Source organism: Chiloscyllium plagiosum, chromosome 29, assembly GCF_004010195.1.
Source record: "Chiloscyllium plagiosum isolate BGI_BamShark_2017 chromosome 29, ASM401019v2, whole genome shotgun sequence".
Lineage (NCBI taxonomy): Eukaryota > Metazoa > Chordata > Chondrichthyes > Orectolobiformes > Hemiscylliidae > Chiloscyllium > Chiloscyllium plagiosum.
In genome coordinates, this window is record NC_057738.1 from 12,853,576 (window position 1) to 12,872,254 (window position 18,679).

The following is an 18,679-nucleotide window of genomic DNA, read 5'->3' on the forward strand; positions in this document are numbered from 1 at the left end:
GGAACACAGTGAGTAGCGAGCCCTGTTAAGAGCATGGGTTGCGAGCCCTGAAGCATTGCACAGGCAGTGGGTCCTGGGAGGAGACTGGTGTGAGGGAAGCCGTCCTGGCACTTACCTTGGAGTAACTGAGTGCCGGTATGGAGCGGACTGGGATTTGGAGCGGAGGGGGAACGGCTGTTAAACCGGGGTCTGCCGTGGGCGGTCAGACCATGTGCAGAGGCCTTGTGCTGAGCTGCAACAATGAAAGTGTATTTGAAACATCCTACCTGTAATGTCAATCCTTTAATGTTCTCCTACTTTTAACTTATTTTTCAACTCTACGTAATGCAACTACTTTTATTCCTCTGTTTTATCCAAGAACATAGATACTTGTACCTAAGAAGTCACCATAAGAAGGCAGACATTGTAAAAGCTCTTCATTGTAGTCCAACAATGAAGTACCTGTGACAAGAAAAGAATATTGTAATGTTGATTGTATGCTGACTATCCCTAATCAGTCTTTGCCTTTCCAAATGTACGTTGATCGTGTCTCTCAGAATTCCTTCCAATAACTTACTCACTACTAACATTAGGCTCACCAGTCTTTGATCCCTGGCTTTTCCTTGCCGCCTTTCTTAAATAGTGGCACAACGTTCTCCTTTACCTGAACTGCCAAGCTATTTCAGGTCTCTTTTTTGCCCTCTGATTTCCCTCTTAGTTGTACTCTTCCCCCGCCCCCAATACTCATCAAGGGATTCATGAACCCAGCTGTCTATATCTGACATATGCTTTCTTCATTCTCTTGACCAGAACCTCGATATTTGTAGTCACCCAGTGTTCCCTACTCTTGCCACACTAACAGGAACATGTTGGCCTTGAACTCTCGTTATGTCGCTTTTAAAAGCCTCCCACTTGTCAGATGTCCCTTTACCTGTGAACAGCCTCCCCCAGTCAACTTTTGAAAGTCCCTAGCTAATACATCAAAATTAGCCTTGCCACAATTTAGAAAATTAACTTGTGGACCAGGCCTATCCTTTTTCATAACTATTTTAAAACTTATAAGATTATGATTAATGGTTCCAAACTGCTTCCCCGTGACTAACACCTCAGTCACTTGCCCTGCCTTATTTCCCAAGAAGAGGTCGAGTTTTGCCCCATCTCTAGTAAGTCCATCTACATATTGATTGAGAGACTTTTTCTGAACACACTTAACAAATTCCTCCCCACCAAACCCCTTAACAATGTGGCAGTTTGGAAAGTTAAAATTCTGTATATTACAACCCTATTATTCTCATGGCTATCTGTGATCTCCATATATATTTGCTCCTCAATTTTTCATTGGCTGTTGGGGACCTATAGTATTATCTTATCAAAATGATCACCCACTTTTTGTTTCTCAGTTCCACCTGTAGAGCTTCACTGCATGATCCCTCAGGAATATCCTCTAAGTACTGCCATAATGTTTTTCCTCATCAAAAACTCCTCCTCTCTTGCTTCACCTTCTTTCCTTCCTACTAGTATCTGTACTCCTGGCATTGAACAGCCAGTTCTGGCCCTCCATTAGCCATGTTTTTGTAATAGCTATGATATCCCAGGCCCATGTTCCCACCTATGCCCTGAGTTCATCTGCCTTACCTATTCAAGCCTTTTCATTGAAATAAATGCAGTTTAATTCATCAGCCTTCCCTCATTCCCAACTGTGTTCTTGCCTTCCTTGTCTATTTAACTTGCTCTCTTTAACTGCTGTACCTCAATCTTCTGTCTTGCCTCATGACTGTTTATGGTCCTACCCCACTGCCAGACTAATTTAAACCCTCCCAGGTTGTTCTAGTAAATCTCGTTAACAGGATATTGGTCCCACCCAGTTAAGGTGCAACCCGTCCCTTTTGTACAGGTCACTTCTGCTCCAGAGGAGTTCTGCTGCCTGTGAATGTGGTGCCAGAGAGCCATAAATCCAGGTCCTTTCATCTGTAAGCCAACATTAAACAGATTAAATATTCATTTTTTATTGTAAATGTTAATGCGATATGCAACAATTCTAATGTGACAGTTTCTAGCAACCTTCTTCCATATTATATAAATAACAAAACTCAAGAGGCATGTGCATATTTTTAATCATTTGACAGTGAGAATCTTGATCTTTCCCCTTTTGGCTAATGGGTATTGAGATTGTTTGTTGCCCTTGTGTCACCAAGGTATCTAAATCACTGCACAACTAGAATCCAACTTAGGAACTCGGAAAAGTAACAATAGAAAATGGTCAAATCACTTCGTATGTCACACCACATCTGTGGAGAGAAATAAAGTCAATGTTTCAGGTCAATGATTCTTCACCAAGAACAGGATGAAAGGTTTTCATTGAATTGGAATATTAACTCTGTTACTAGCCACTGATGCTTTCTGGTTTGCAATATTCTAGTATTTTGTTTTTTTATTTCAGATTCTAATATGTACAATACTTAGGTTAGGATACTCAGATGTGTTATGATTGGACAGTTCCTCATCCCACTGACCAATTGCAAGTGTGCTGGTGAAACACTAAAATATTATTTGCCTTATGAAATCTATTAAAACTCGGTGTCTTTTTTTTAAATCGATGAAGTTATTACTTGTTCCTCCCCCTACTAGGTTAATGTTCATGGAATAAATCTTTGGTGAGGTGCTTAATGAAAGGGCAAGCTCTAACCAACAAAAGTGTTGAATTAAATCACAGTGCATGATTAACCCATGTTCATTCAATATAATGCAGAGAGAGTAAAAGCTTTGTGATCTTATTTGAAAGATTGCTGTGTGTGATTATCACAAATCACACTGTCCACTGGACACAGGGGTCATACAATCATAACTTGGTGGACTTTCTCTTCATGGATGGAAATATCACTGGCAAGGCCAGCACTTGTCAACTGCCTAAATGCTCATGAGAATGTGGTGATGAGCCATCTTGATGAACTGTTGCAGTCCAGGTGATGTGCCATCTACACTGCTTTTGAAGAGTGAGTGCCAGGATTTTGACTAAGTATCAGTGAAGAAATAGCAATATAATCCCCCAAATTGAACATTGTGTGACCTTAAGCAAACTTGCAGGTGGTTGTGATTCGATTTGCTTGCTGCCCTAAGTGGTGGAGGTCACAGAAATAGTAGGTGCCACTGAAGAAACCTGGATGAATTCCAGCAATGTATCTTGTTCTTGCTACGCACTGCTGCCATGATGGTGAAGGTAATAGATGAAGTACTGATCAGTAGGCTGCTTTTTCTTCCTTTTCCACTCTCTCTTCAATGTCTTCAACTGCAAATAAGAAAGGCTGATTCAGATGAATTTAGATTTATCCTTTATCCTGGAAGAGGCTCTGCCCTCTTTAATAGCCTGTGAAGTGCAACATATCAGGCTGTTCTCTCTTTGTACCGGTAAGTTCCATATTCAATGACTAGGGTATATATTGAACCTGAGCCAGAAAAAATGGGTTGGAATCATGGCCAAATTGGGCCAGTGGTTGGAATGCCCTGCTCTGACCAACTTCAGGCTAGACGAGGGAAAAAAACAGATCTGAAATTTTCCTTTCATGTAAATAAAGTACCTCTGAAAATTTGAGCAGTACTGCATTTGCATTTCTTGATGTCATGCCAATATTTGAACAGAAACACCTGTTGCCATTTCACCAGCTCTTCTATTAATGTTTCAGTGCTTAACCATCAAAGCAAGTTTGATTAGTTGAAGCTATAACTGAAGTTTTGTTGGCTTGATTACAGTTGACTGAAAAGTGTGCAAAGTGCTGCTCTGGGGCCTTTCCCATCTGAGACTGGTGACAGCAAAGCCTTCAGGCAGCAATGTAGCAGCAGATTTTGTAAGGCCGAATCTAATTCAATTAGAATATTTACCGTGTTGGTATCTGGGACAGTGTAATGTTGGTGGTCACGTAAAATGAATAAATCAGAGCATGAAGTGTCTCAAATAGACACAGAAACTACCAACATGTAGTGAAAAAGAAAGTCTTACGTTTATTTAATGCCTATCATGACTTCTGGGTGTTCCCTTTATAGCCAACAAGCTATTTCACTCACTGATCTAATGCAGAAAACACTGCAAGACTTCACAAATTACAAATAAATGATAGTCGTGTAAACTGTTTGATGTTGGTTGAGGGATAAATAGTCACAATGATGAATCAAAACCAGGAAGGTTTTTTAAACATTATAGCTTTTAATTCTAAAATATGTCTTTTCAAAAAAAGTGCTACAGATAAAGAAAAATTGCCCGTGTAAATTTAGTTACAGTGTGGCTAAGCCCAGTGTTAGGCCATTGGAATATCACACCTGTACAGAGTTGGGGAAATTTAAACAGGGAGTGATTTAACAAGAAGAGATAATATGTAGTTAAAAATCACACAACACCAGGTTATAGTCCAACAGGTTTATTGAAAGCACTAGCTTTCGGAGCACTGCTCCTTCATCAGGTGGTTATGATAATATGGAGACTAAGTATACCCCTGTTCCCAGCAAAAAGACAGTGCTTGCCAAAATATTTGTTCTACCCTCTAGAAATATAGAAAAGTGTTGAAAACTCATTGCAATACTAGGCCGTGTGTTGTCTAGACATTTTAGTGTGTGAACTAGAGCACTGCGAGGGCTACGGCTTTGAGAACAGTCATTTAAACACACCTGCAAAGCAGGTAAAATGAAGAACAGCTGTCGCTCACTCTGAGTGTTGCAGCCAGTACAATTGGAATCAAGTCAAAGGAATTTCAGCTGACAAAACCACGAATGTCATAATCAATTGCTCAACAACCAAAGTCAATGTTACTGGTGGCATCCGGGAACAGCTGCAATGTTTTTCTATCACTAATAATTCAAAAACTATCTCTTCTTTGTCTTTCATCTTTTTGTATTCAGATCTAATTTCTACTCTGTGCATTTGTGTGTTGATACTATTTCTTACATGTAATAATTAATAAACTTACACTTTTTTGTGCTTCAAGAAAGCCTGGTTTAAATGGCTTCTTTAAAAACATAAGTTCATTGGGTCTAAGGGAATGTATCTACAAGGAAAGGGATTCTTTTTGAATTGACCTTTATATGACTAACCAAAGAGGTGGGTGAATAATCAAGGAGTCAGTTCATTCCTCCTCATCTGGGAGCTTAGTGTCTTGATGTATCCCAGCTGCAACTATAAAATGTTGGAGAAGCTCACCTGAGGTCTAGTCAGAGAACAGTGAGAAGACTTGCAAGTACTGTCCTGAATTTCTGTGAGTAGTGTCACTGTCCCTTGGAGGACAAATGGACTTTAAGCTTAATGTATCTTCCAATCTTCAGTACTGTATTGGAGCCTGTGCTACATTCTACTTGTAGAGCAGGTCTTGAACCAATAACACAGAGTGCACCCATGACCCCAAAAAGCAATATTAACAGGAGTGGAAATGCTGTCGGAAAAGATCGTGATCATTATGTTTCTCGCCACTCCAGTTGAATGACCAAGGTATCTGTACAGGTCAGCAAAGCAATTTTGTACATGTACCAATACACCTCAGTCACTATGGGAAATTTGAAAACTAAAATCAACATTGGCAATCTTGGTATTTTGATTTGGTTTTTACATGTACCTAAACGCATCCATAATCTTGACCTGAAGGGCCACTGGACCAGAAACGTTAACTCTCATTTCTCTCCACAGATGCTGCCAGACCTGCTGGGATTTTCGAGCAATTACTGCTTTTGTTTCAGATTTCCAGCATCTGCAGTTCTTTCAGTTTTTTTAAATACATAATCTTGTTGGCACCTAACATCTATGAATCCTTGTGAACTAGCTTTCCTGCTTTCACTGCTCATGGGAAACTTAGTAATGGATTTTTTAAAAATCCAAGGCAAAAACAATGCTGGTGATAGGCTGTTAACTATCATAGGAAGAAAGGGTTTTCAGCCAATTAAAACAAAGTCTCAAAATACCTGCATCTCATTATTACTGTACTTTCAAATGAACACTTCACTGTTGTCCCAAGTTAGTGGCCTTAATGATTACAATGGTTTTGGCCAAAGAACATGCAAAGCATGAAAGAAATAACAACAAAATGGACAAGTAATGGACATCCAGTCTGCTAGTAAAGCTTAAAACAGGGATCGATACAAATGCTGAGAGTTTTGAGCTTGATTCCAGATCGTGCACACATTCAAGTTAAATAACGTGGAGAAGGTAATTCAATATTTCTTCTTCCTTAGCTATTTTCCCATTGAGAGCTATTTTTATTCATTCACAAGATCTGACCATCACTAGTTAAACCAGAATTAATTGTTTATGTCTAATTGTGCAGAGGGCAGTAAAGGGCCCTGTGGGTTTGGAGTCAAATGTAGGCAAGATCAGGTATGGATGACAGAATTGTCACAATGTCTCATCTTGAGCTGCTGCTTACAAATTAAATAGCAGTCATCAACTCTGAATCTTCAAACAGGTTATTAAATATTAAGGGAATACCTGTTACTTGAATTTTCACATGACATTCTCATTCATGTGAAAGAGAGGGGATGAGTAACATTACTTTTGTTCCTGTATCGTATGTGCAATTCTGAAAGACCAGGCCACAGTTAACACCCAGAATGGTTGTAATACTAATGTTTGTCTGACTTGTTTCGACAACTTGTCATCACAAATGTCATCCACAAGATTTTCTTGAACTATATCTTCCCTTTTATCTTCTTGCTGCTTTGCCTGCATGCAACTTTCTATTTTTCTCCTCCCACTCTGCAAATAGCTGGAGTTACTTTGATCATTATCTCTTTATTTCAAACAGTTCAAAAAGTCCACCTTTTAAAATTCCAAAAGGCATGGGGCTGATGTTTATAAGTATTATCAAAACTTGTCTTGAAAACTGACTTTGACATGCTTTATAAACTCTTAATAATTTGTGATTCCTTTTTGATGTGGAATATTCTGACCTAAGCTTTCCACCCCCTCACTTTAACCCTTCCTTGAATGGGATTGGAAAAGCAGGGTGGGACAGAATTTCTGCCTGTCTCTGAATTCTCCCTCCCTTGCCTTGATTCTGTATTCAGTCCTACCTACATTTACATGTATGTGACAGCCTTCTCCCCAGATTCTCTGGGAATTAGAGATCCATCTACAGAAATTGCTATGAGCAACACAGAGAACAAAGCATTGGGACAATAAAAGCAAATGTATTTTCTTTAAAGAATCTTTGAATACTTTTGTTTACTAGTTGCAAAAAGCATTGGAGATATGTGAAAAGGCTGATTCACTGAGAATAAGGTATAAGGAGCGCTGTGTGAGTTTGAACATGTTGGATCAACAACAACATGACTGTGGGTTTGGAAGAGGAAGTCAGGTGATATGATCATAGCTATCTGCCCAGTGGGAGTTTGCAACCCTATTCCACCCACCCCAATTTGGGAATTATGCCAGTCAGTGTCTTGTTGCACATTATTTGGGGGTCTCTTACTCACCATGCTTCTGTTGTATAATGGGATTTATGAGTAGTTGACTGGTTCCTTTTCCTAACAGCATTGAATTCTGGGATCCTGAATAAAATGTTCAAAAATGTGTGTACACTCTGACATTTGCTTCTTGGCACCTCATTGACAGCAATGCCAATTCTAGTTGGATATATTCTCGAAGGTTTAATTATATTACCCATTTCCTTCAACTGTCCTGCTCAGTAATACAGGGAGGCTATGGCATAACGGTATTGACATCCAATACAGTAATCCAGAGACTGAGGCTAATGCTGTGGGGACATGGGTTCCAGTAGCACCATGACAGAAGGTGAAATTTGAATTAATGAAAATCTGGAATTAAAAGCTGGCTTAATGGTGACCACTGTCAAGTTTTGTGAAAACCCTTGTGGTTTACTAATGGCCTTTTTAGGGAAGGAAATATACCATCCTGGGAATTACCATTGAGCAGAAACACAGCTGGACTCACCATATAAATGCAGAGGCTACAAGAGCAGGTCAGAAGCTAGGAATACTGTGATGAGTATCTCACCACCTGGTTCCCCAAACCTGTAAAAGTCTATTAGTCTCTGTGTAACAATATTCTCCCTTTTCAGTGCTGGCCAACTACTGAAGTCAATTGCCGCACATTGAGATATCTCAGTACTTGTTCAATAACACACCAATTGAGGAATTTAAGGAAATAGGGAAGTTCCATTACATCCATTACAATGCTGTTAATAAACCAGATTTCAAATTAAAGGGCTCCATTTTCGGAAGATGTTTAAGGTGATATAAGAGAGACTGGCCTTTCATACAGCACAACAATAATGGGAAACATTATTTAAATTTGAAGAAACAATAAATTGCAATTGAAGGTAATGGCATAATTGGAACCTTTAATGTACATTAATAAAAACAGAAAGTGCTGGAGAAACTCAGTAGGGCTGGCAGCCTATGCCGAAAGAGAAACATTTTCAGTCTGATATGACTTTCTATTGTTCTGAAGAAACTTAAAACATCAAGAAAGCTCCTTGTTCTTCTTTAGATAATTCCATGAGAGTTTTATTTGCATCTGAGCTGGCAAAAAGTTTAATAATGATCCCAGAAAACACATCCACAACAGTGAGGAACCAGCTTGGATTACATGCAGAAGTCTATAGTAAGGATAGAAACCACAATATCCTAACTCAAACATGAGACTGCTATTACTGAACCAAACTGATCTGCATGGCTGGAAAATAACAAAAAATGAGAAAGACAGACATTTCCTGTCTCCTCCTCCCATTCCATCTTTGAGCTGTCTGTCAATGGCTTGTACAATAGTTCCAATAAACTGTAACACATGTTTTAAGAACAATTGGCAGGATCATTTAAGGATCTGACTGATGTGGGCTATGGAAAATTGTTTGACAGAATTGGGTGATAATTCAGCAAAGTCCATTTTGACATCAGGAGCAATCTGTGCCATTCTTTTATGCTGTTCACAAGCATACGGTGAATTTTTCAACAGGCAGTGGCAAGTTGCCAATTGATAGTGAGCTTTGCTAATTAAATGCTTTGTTAATGGCCAAGACACCTCATTAATATTTGGCCTCCTTTTTTTAAATTCATTCCCAGGATGAGGGTGTTGCTGGCCAGGCCAGCATTTATTGCCCATCCCCAATTGCTCAGAGGGCAGTTAAGAGTCAACCACATTATGGTGGGTCTGGAGTCACATATAGGCCAGATCAGGTAAGAATGACAGTTTCCTTCCAGGAAGGATATTAGTGAACCTTACTATGAGCTCAATGTCAGAAATCTCAATAAGAAACCAGAGCAAGTACTTGGTGGATTCAGCTCACCACTTGCATGAACAATCTTCATGTTGGAAACTGGGTACTAACATTTCAGGCATGTTCCATATGAACCGGCCACACGCATCCACATCCACATGCATTGGCATCCGATACATGCCATCATGGCACATCTCCAATTCACTTCCAGAGGTTTCTGCACTTCAACGCTGCACTTGCAACTATGGCTGTAATGTTGTAAGAAGGAGGCTGTGCACTCAGGAACATACACCCAGCTCATCGAGTGGAGCAGGGGCCAGCTCCAGCTCTTCACTCACTGTCATATCTCCTTTTACTCTGATCTCACCTGGATGCTCACAGCATCTCTGTCTTGCATTGCTTTGCCTTTGCCCCTACAGCTCACATTACTGCGGTCTTGCCTCGCAGTTTAACATAGACACAAAGACAGGAGGCTTGTCATGGTTGTCAGCAGTCAAATCAAGGGGGATAGCCTTTGCTTTGGGGTGTCTGGCACAGGAAACCCAAGGCAACCTCCTAATAAAGGCTGCATGCATGGTCAAGACCATAATTATCTCCTTATGAGGGTTGAGGAGCTGAATATTGGGCAGCCCACTACCCACCCTGACTCTTCCCATCTGACAATGGTCAGTTTTCCTCCTGGAATAAGAGAGGCAGGTCTTATGGTGATTGAAAGTGAGTGGAATAGTCATTAATGTTAGTGTGAATGGGAAGTGTCCTGAGTGAGTGAGTGATGTAGACAGAGTGGGCACACAAAGGGTTAGTGGTGTCAGGGGATAGGTCGGGTGACAATGATTGAGCAAAGATGTTGCATGTGATAGTGAAAGTAGTGGATTATGAACCTTTGTAGGCAGTGAGTAGGAAAGATAGTGTGAGGTATCAGAGAGGAATTGGTGGCACTTAGCCTGAGGGAATGGAGAAGGTCATTGAACTGCTTTCTACAGTGCTGTGCATTCTTCCAGACAGCTGAGTTTGTTCTAACCAAGGTGGCAATCTCAGACCAGAGTAACATTGTCTGGTGTCGTGATCTCTACTTCTAGTCCTGAGGGAGTAGTAAGTTCTACCACCCCACCCAGTAGAACCTCTAAGACCCTCCTCACATTGCAAGGTGCCAATGTCACTATTCTGGGGAAATGTCAGGAACTGTACACAGCAGTTCCGACTGTCAGTGTTTGTTTGGGTGCATCACAGGTTTTCAAAAATGGTGCAGGTGCATTAAATGCTGGTCTTTTGGCAGATATCTGCTGAGTGGCATGTCATTCTGTGAATGGTAGGTGTTAGAGGCAGAAACCGGATGTGAGCGATGCCACGGGGGTGTGATAGATAATTAAAGTGGCGAGTTTAGTGAGACATAATGAGAGAATGTGCTAGGTCTTGCAGCAAAAAAACTTGCAAAGAATTTGCACAACTCAAACTTAGCTAAACTTGAGCCCAATATTTAATACTTTCTTTTCCAAAACACCTTACACCCAATTTGCTGATCAATGATTCCATCCTCTTTTTCAAGCTGGTTTTACTTTCATACACTATTCCCAAATTTGCCTGTTTTCCAGCAGTCTTTTTTTTTCCTGAGGCTTCCCAAATCCTTGATTATTTACAGTCCTTTTGAGTCATTACTGAGTTAAGACTTCTGTACATCATTGGACTGAAGTTACATAATTCCACTCTTATTCGTGTATGGTTTTCTCTTTGTTTTACAATATTACTTTCTCATTTTCTAAAGATATTAATAAACAAGTTTTCTGTTTTGAAATGCTGACTTTTCTGGGTCTTTTTTTTTTACAGATGCTGACATGATCTGTTGTGTGTTTTTGCTTATGTTTCAGGATTTCCAACATTTGCAATAAATTTTGCTTTCTCATTCTGCACTTGGACCCGTTTGAGTTTGCTGCTTTTCAATGGACTGAGATTTTCCCAATGTAATTAAACCTTAAGAAACAGGTAAAATGTACAACATGCACTCCATGTATACCTAGCTATCTCACAAAGGCAGTGTCTCAATGATCCAAGAAAATGCAATGGAAGTTAACCCTATAGGAGCTATAAGTGCCATATGGGACAGATTTACCACAACTAGCCCTGCATTATCTCAGTGCAATTTAAGATTAACTGATTTGAGAGGATGCAATTCTAAATCATTAAGAAAAAACTTCAAAGAAAATGCAAATATCAGTATGTTGCCATAGTCTGACTAGGCCATAGAGTTGCTCTCTCATTAAAGGGAGAGACAACTAGTGGTGATTTAACCTGAGGGCCACCATACCTCAAGTGAGGGGAAAAAGATTGGGGAGAGTCCTTCATGGTAATCTCAGACAGTGTGGGGACTGAACCTATGCTGTTGGCATCACATTACTTTATAAGCCAACTATCCAGTCAATTGAAGTAAACCAACTCCCACAAATGGTAGTACATTAACCCAAATAGTATTCTGAATTTCCTGTGTTACATCACAAGAATTGCTTGCTGTGCACAATCATATGTTATAAACACAAATATGAAATAACTGTGAGCCTTATTTTCTTCTATCTTCTCCTTAAACCATTGGATAGAAATTAGTTCTGTTCCATTTTTAGCACATAACAAGTGGTGCATAGATCCTGATCAGAAGGCACAAAACTCACCTGAAATTCATCCTCAGGCCTCATTTCAAAAACTGGTTGAGCCCTTGTGCTATTGCCTATGATCAACTTTTGGCTCTGTGTCTTGCCAGCAGAAACCCACAGGTGAATGCAGGAAATGTGAGGTGGCAGGAAATGGGGGGGGGGGGGGGGGGCGTAGTTGTGGACAGCAGCAGCTGCCTTGCTCTTTCTGAGTCCAAATCAAACTTGTGTAAAATCAAAAATTACCTTCTTGTTCTTTGAAGCCAAATCTGAGGAGAGCATGTGCAGTGTCTGGTCTGTTCATTGCTGAACCAGAAGAATTTTAAAGTGGGCTGTAGCCATGTCAGTATTATGTTCAAGGACTGATACCTATTTCAGGTAGTTGTTCCCCTACATCTGAAAAATAGCCAACCCAAATTCAGGGCAGGTTTCTGGCAGTTCTGTAGAAGGGTCACTGGACCCGAAATGTTAACCCTGCTTTGTCTCCACAGATCCTGCCAGACCCACTGACTTTTCCTAGCAGTTTTTCTTTCTGATACTCATGATTCAGGACTCATGAATTGATCCCTGTTGCACTGATTTTAAAGTGGGCCACTGGTCCAATTTCTACCCAAGTATGAATGTCTGTTTCTGGTCCATTTACATGGGCATCAGTTGTCTGCTCCATCATAATGCAAATAATCATTATTCATGTTTGAGCAGGCCACACAAGTACCAGGCATTGCAGTCATGTCTGGAATTCTGATTCCATTTTCTGATTCTGTGACTCACTCTAGGCTAACATGCACTCATCCAGCAGAAGTTATGGATAGTGATCAAGAAAATGAACAAAAGCACTGACTTATCATTCCCTGTTTCTAGCTCAGGAGTGAAAGTTTCAATTTTCATTAGATGGCTCAGTCACTTGCTGAAAGGCTGGCCAAGTCACCCAAGTTGACTCTTGAAAACAAAACTTGGGGGAGGGGCTGCAAACGTTCTGCTCAGTAAATGCTGCGGGCTGATCAGAGACTGTCAATTGTCACATTCGTCAGTACGTTTAAGAAGGCTACAGAAGGGAAGATAACCAACATTAGATGACCAAGGTGTCAAGCAACTACTTTTTCAGGATGGGATAGTTTTCTGGGATTGGATGGGGGATCAGTGGAGTTGGAAGTAAGAACGAGAAGTTGTCTCTTAGTAGCCATCCTCTGCCCTATATTTATTCCTTCATTTGTGCACAAATTAGTACATGTCGAAGGTCCCCTCCACTCAATTGATAGGCTGCCTACACCAATCTACCACTCAGATGGGCAGACTTTTTGACACACCTCTAGGATGAAATAATTACAACACAGGTAGGGTAATTGGTCCTTAAATGATCATTAATTGACTACTTAGAGACCTCAGGTGGCAATGAAACAGGTATTTTGAGCCTGGGCTTTCGTACCTAGAACTTAGTTTAGATAGAGGCTGGAAGAAAGGTGGTGTCTGGGATGCCACCACACTATCTACAATAGTTTCTAGTCCTCAGGTTTGCCACCTCTTGGATTGGAAGTTTCCATGGTGGTCACTGATTACGCCACTTGACCTACTTGCAAGCCCAGCTTTGACCAGGTGTGCATGAAACCTGAGGCCTTTCATACTGTCAATATGCCTCTGTCCATTTGTTCTTTAAATCTACTGAGCATATCGTGATTTCTTTAAAAATGCAAACTTGATTTGAAGAGATTTTCTTAAGGAAATTGTGCAATTAAATGTTGACAAAAAGCATCTTATTTTTGAGTTGAAGGTATTCCATTATGGTTTGAAATTTTCATCCATTCCCTTACGACTTTAAAATATGAGTTGGAGCTTTCTGTTTGCTGCAGGTAATCTGGTGTAATCTGAGCTCCCTTCCTAAAAGGTCAGAGGTCACATGTAATATGCTGGCCGTTGGCAATAAAGCAATAACACTGATGAAGTTGCAGTGTTACCACCATTCCTGAACCTTTTAGTTTTACAGCATTCAAGCTTTCAAGCTTCAAATAAAAACAGTTGAGGGACTTGAAAACTTCATGTCACCTCTTGTCTGTTGGAATAAGAAGCTGTAAACCTCCAGATGTCATCCAGTGACTGTTTGAAACAAAATCCAGTCACACAAGGGAGAATCTCAACTGTGTAAATTACATAATGTTGAAGCATATTTCCAACATGATTCATTCACACAGTGGTGAGACTGCTAGTGGCCGATTCTCCTCACAACTATTTGCTGCTGTGAAATGGCATGTGCAGAGTGGTGGGAGTAATGAAAGCAAGATACAATTTCTTGGGCATACACACACAATGGAAAAAGAGCAACAAGAGCTTGCAATTACATAGCAACTTTAACATATTAAACTGACTGCTGTATTGGTCTAATTATCAAGCAAAATTTGACACTGAGCCACATGAGGAAATATAAGCACAGGTGTGCAAAAGCCTAGTCAAAGAGTCAACGAGCATCTTACATGAGGAGACCCAGACAGAAAGGTTTATACAGGGAATTCCAGAACTAAGAGCATAGGAAATTTGAGGCATAGCAGCAAATGGTGAACAGAATAAAAAAAGTGAGGGTGCATAACAGACACAAATTAGTTGAAATATGGAATTCTTGAAACTATGGAGTGCTGGACGAGGTTATGGAAGGATTCATAAATAATTATCAAAATACTTAATTTGTAGTCACTTCCTGTGGTGATTTCCTTAATGCTAGGATCTTTTTGAACCATCCTCTGTGGCAGTCTGGAAAGAGAAAGTAACAAATCAGTGTTTGTCATACTTACAACTTGGTGTTCGTTTTTTATGCTTTGAAATGGATGACTATCACGATGAGTTGAAAATCTATTTTTAGCTTGCCCGGTGTTATCAGACAAAGACCAACATTTCTTCTTTGCAGGGAAAAACAGGTGTCATTGCATTTGCACAGCACCTTTCATATCTTAAAAACATTTTATAACAAATTATTGTTGAACTTTGGTCACTTATCTATTAAAAGCAGCACTCAATTTAAACACAGCATGACCCCACAAAAAAGATGACCAGATCATTTGTTTTTGTTTTACTGATGCTGGTTGCGGTATAAATATTAGAGAAAATTCTTCACCTCTTCTTTCCATTATGCTATCTCATCTAAATGACAGACCTCCTGCAGTGCACTGGAATGTTGGGTTAGCCAAGCATTATCCCATTGTGACCTTATTTCAAGTCTTGAAAATTGTCATGACTCCCTTGGTTAGTGAGAACTGTGAGAGCAGCGGGCGGGGGGGCAGGATCCGTGAGAGTGAGAACTTGTTAAAGCAGGAACATGGCTCTTCCAACTCAGCTGGAGATCTATGACTGCCCTCAAAGCTCTTGATTCCGAGATTTTAGCTGGAAGTTTGCCCCAGTTTAGAAAGCCCTGGCCTAGACTTTGGGTTCAAATGCTTGCAGTGGTACTTGAACCCAGAACCTTGAAAATGGGTGTTGCCACTGAGTTGTTTGTTTACCCTTTGTTGAAGGCTCATATGCTATTTACATACACTTCTCATTCTCGATTAACCCAATTGTAGTGAAAGAGAGAAAAATAGGTGATTGGTTAGTTGATTTTGAATACTATACTGTATGTGTAATTAAACTGATATTGCTGCATGGATGGATGGATTGAAATTGATACTGCAGTGGAACTTGTTTTGCTCTCACATCAATTATAGGAAAACACTACAATTCTTTTGGAACTCTGTTAGAATGATTTGCATGACAAAATTGAATGAAATTACAAAATAGTGAGGAGAAAACCTGAACAAAATTTAAAATTCCAACCTTGGCAATGTTTTTAGCAGGGAAAAAAGAATTCTGCAAGTAATCCTTTAATGGATTAGTTTACCATACTCCACCATCTGTTGGTCTCACATGTTAGTCATTCGCCAGCCACACGCTTTCAAGCTGTCTCTCTCAGTACACAACCTCCCTCCAGGTATTTTGTGAAAAGCCACAAGAGAAACCTTCTGCATTGTCCCCTTTCTAATAAAAGAGTGTCTTTGAGACTAGTGCTAGGCTTGACAGATATACAAGGCAATCAGCTGTAATTACGAAGTGAAATAAAGTTTTTTTATACCTTAGGGAAAACAATGTTAGACTGATAAGTTGAAGAAGTCAAGAAATGTAAATTACCACATCAATTCCCAGTTGCAGCGCTTTGCTGTGATGGCCCTGTTTGAACTTGCCTGCAACAAGGTTGATGAACTAAAGAACAAAGTTGAAAGAAAGGCTTTCTACTAATTCAATAGGACTAGATTAGCACAAGTCTCTCATAACAGGCTGCTGTCAGGTAGTTTGCAAGAATAATTAGCTTTCTTTTAACAAAACGGCACAGTGGCTCAATGGTTAGTACTGCTACCTCAGCGCCAGGGATTCAGATTTGATTCTACCCTCGAGCGACTGTCTGTGTGGAGTTTGCACATCTCCCTGTTTCTGTGGCGGTTTCCTCCAGGTGCTCCAGTTTCCTCCTAGTCTAAAAATGTGCAGATTGTGTGGATTAGCCATGAGGATTACAGGATTACAGGGATAGGATAGGAGGTGTGTCTATCCCTATTACAGGGATAGGATAGGAGGGATGTTTTTCAGAGTATTGGTGTGGATTTGAAGGGCCGCAGTGCTTGCTTTCACACTGTAGGGACTCTAAAGTTGTATGAAAAATATAGAAATGGGTTCCTTATTGACGTCTGGAAAGGTTATATAATCTTGCTCAGCAATGTAAGTTAATGCTATGTAAACATTCATTTTAAGAGAGCTAGAATACGTAAGTAGAGGTGTACTGCTTCCCAATCCAAGTTCAGCCAGTCATGTTTATTCTACAAGGACATTTGCAATACCAAAAATCAATAATACTGTGGTATTCTTGCAGCAAAACTGGATGGATTGAGAGAGTTTCAACATGGATACTTTGTGATAAACCTTTGTGGCAATCAACTATAACTCCATCTTAACTAGAAGAAAGATTAGCTGAGGTGAATTTACATTAAAATACTACAGATGCTGTTTATATGAAATAAAAGCAGAAAATGGTGGAAATATTCAGAATTAATTAATTTATTCTAAATTGCATGCCCACTGATATGAAGTTAATGACTTTAGCTATGTCCTATTATACGTTTGTAGTGGCAGCATGTATCTCTGTCTTAGTTTATTACTTGTTATAACGTTCATTGTTTTTATCTGTGGCATATTCATGAACCTGTTATTTCCTTTCCTGATGTTATCAGATCCAATTGGGATATGATTCCATGGACAGTCTTTTCAAGCAATATCAGGTAGCAATTCCTTTTTGTTAGACCAAACGTTGAGTCAGTTTTTTTTAAATCATTAATGGGATGTGCACATTGTTGGCTAGTCTGGCATTTATTGTCCATCCCTAACTGCTCTTGAGAATGTGGTGGTGGACTACCTCCTTGAATGGCTGCAGTCCGTGTAATGTAGGTGCACACACAATGCTGTTAGGGAATGAGTTCCAGGACTTTTCCTAGCAACAATGAAAGAATGGTGATATAGTTCCATGTTAGGATGGTGTGAGGTTTGGAGGCAAACTTGCATGTTGTGGTGTTCCCATGTATCTGCTGTATTTGTCCTAGTTAGATTACAGGGTTGGAAGGTGCAATCGAAGGACCCTTGGTGAGTTGGTGCAGTACCTCTCTTAGACGCCATTAAAATGAGTGGTTGAGTGAATGTTGGAAGTGCTGGATAAGGAGGCAAGCACATGTGCTATTTTGTACTGTACGCTGTAAAGTTTCTTGAGTGCTTGGAGCTGCACTGAAGTGGAGCATAGTCCATTGCTCGATGTTTTTTACAGGGAGAGAACCACTGCAGGCTGGATCATGTCCACATACAGCATCTATACTTGGAATTTTCCAATGAGATTGAAACATGTAACTAATTTATTATACCCCATAGTCCAAAAATATTGAGTTTCATTGTCGCCATCTATGTATTATGCTGCCTGAGCTTGGCTAACAGCACAGGAAGTAAACCTAGCATCTGTGACTACATCAGGTTTAGTAGTACTGATGTCTTTATTGATCAGACTATTACGGGAAGCCACACCCCACATTGTTGATAAAGTTATAGATGGTAGAGTTCATTTCGGGATGATCTCTCACATACACGTTTTACTGGTTGGCAGATAACTAGCATGAGAATTTATTGTATCTTCTGAGGTGAGATGTTTGAGTTGGAGTTGGGTTCAAATAAAGAAAAGACCCTAGTTTGGACTGCTTAGTTACTTTGGTTATGGAGAAAGTGAGGTCTGCAGATGCTGGAGATCAGAGATGGAAATGTGTTGCTGGAAAAGCGCAGCAGGTCAGGCAGCATCTAGGGAACAGGAGAATCGACGTTTCGGGCATTAGCCCTTCTTCAGATATGAGGAAAGTTGGTCCAGCAGGCTAAGATAAAAGATAGGGAGGAGGGACTTGGGGGAGGGGCGTCGGAAATGTGATAGGTGGAAAGAGGACAAGGTGAGGGTGATAGGTCAGACTGGGGTGGGGGCAGACATGTCGGGAAGAAGATTGCAGGTTAGGAAGGCGGTGCTGAATTTGATGGATTTGACTGAGACAGGCTGGCGGGAGGGGAAATGAGGAAACTGGTGAAATCCGAGTTCACCCCTTGTGGTTGGAGGGTTCCTAGCCGGAAGATGAGGCATTCTTCCTCCAACCGTCGTTTCGCTGTGGGCTGACGATGGAGGAGTCCAAAGACCTGCATATCCTTGGTGGAGAGGGAGGGGGAATTGAAATGTTGAGCTACAGGGTGGTTGGGTTGGTTGGTCCGGGTGTCCCAGAGGTGTTCTCTGAAACGCTCCGCAAGTAGCCGGCCTGCCTCCCCAATATA

General features: G+C 40.4%; 1 long non-coding RNA gene across 1 annotated transcript in view; it reads right to left on the reverse strand.

The window, feature by feature from the left end:
• Positions 1-1,844: 1,844 nt before the first annotated feature.
• LOC122564379 overlaps positions 1,845-18,679 on the reverse strand; it is a 114,943-nt gene continuing 98,108 nt past the window's right edge. Inside the window, exons 3-4 of the long non-coding RNA XR_006315898.1 lie at positions 14,496-14,566; positions 1,845-3,265 (exon numbers count right to left, since the gene is read on the reverse strand). This is a non-coding gene — a long non-coding RNA (uncharacterized LOC122564379). The remainder of the gene's footprint in view (positions 3,266-14,495; positions 14,567-18,679) is intronic.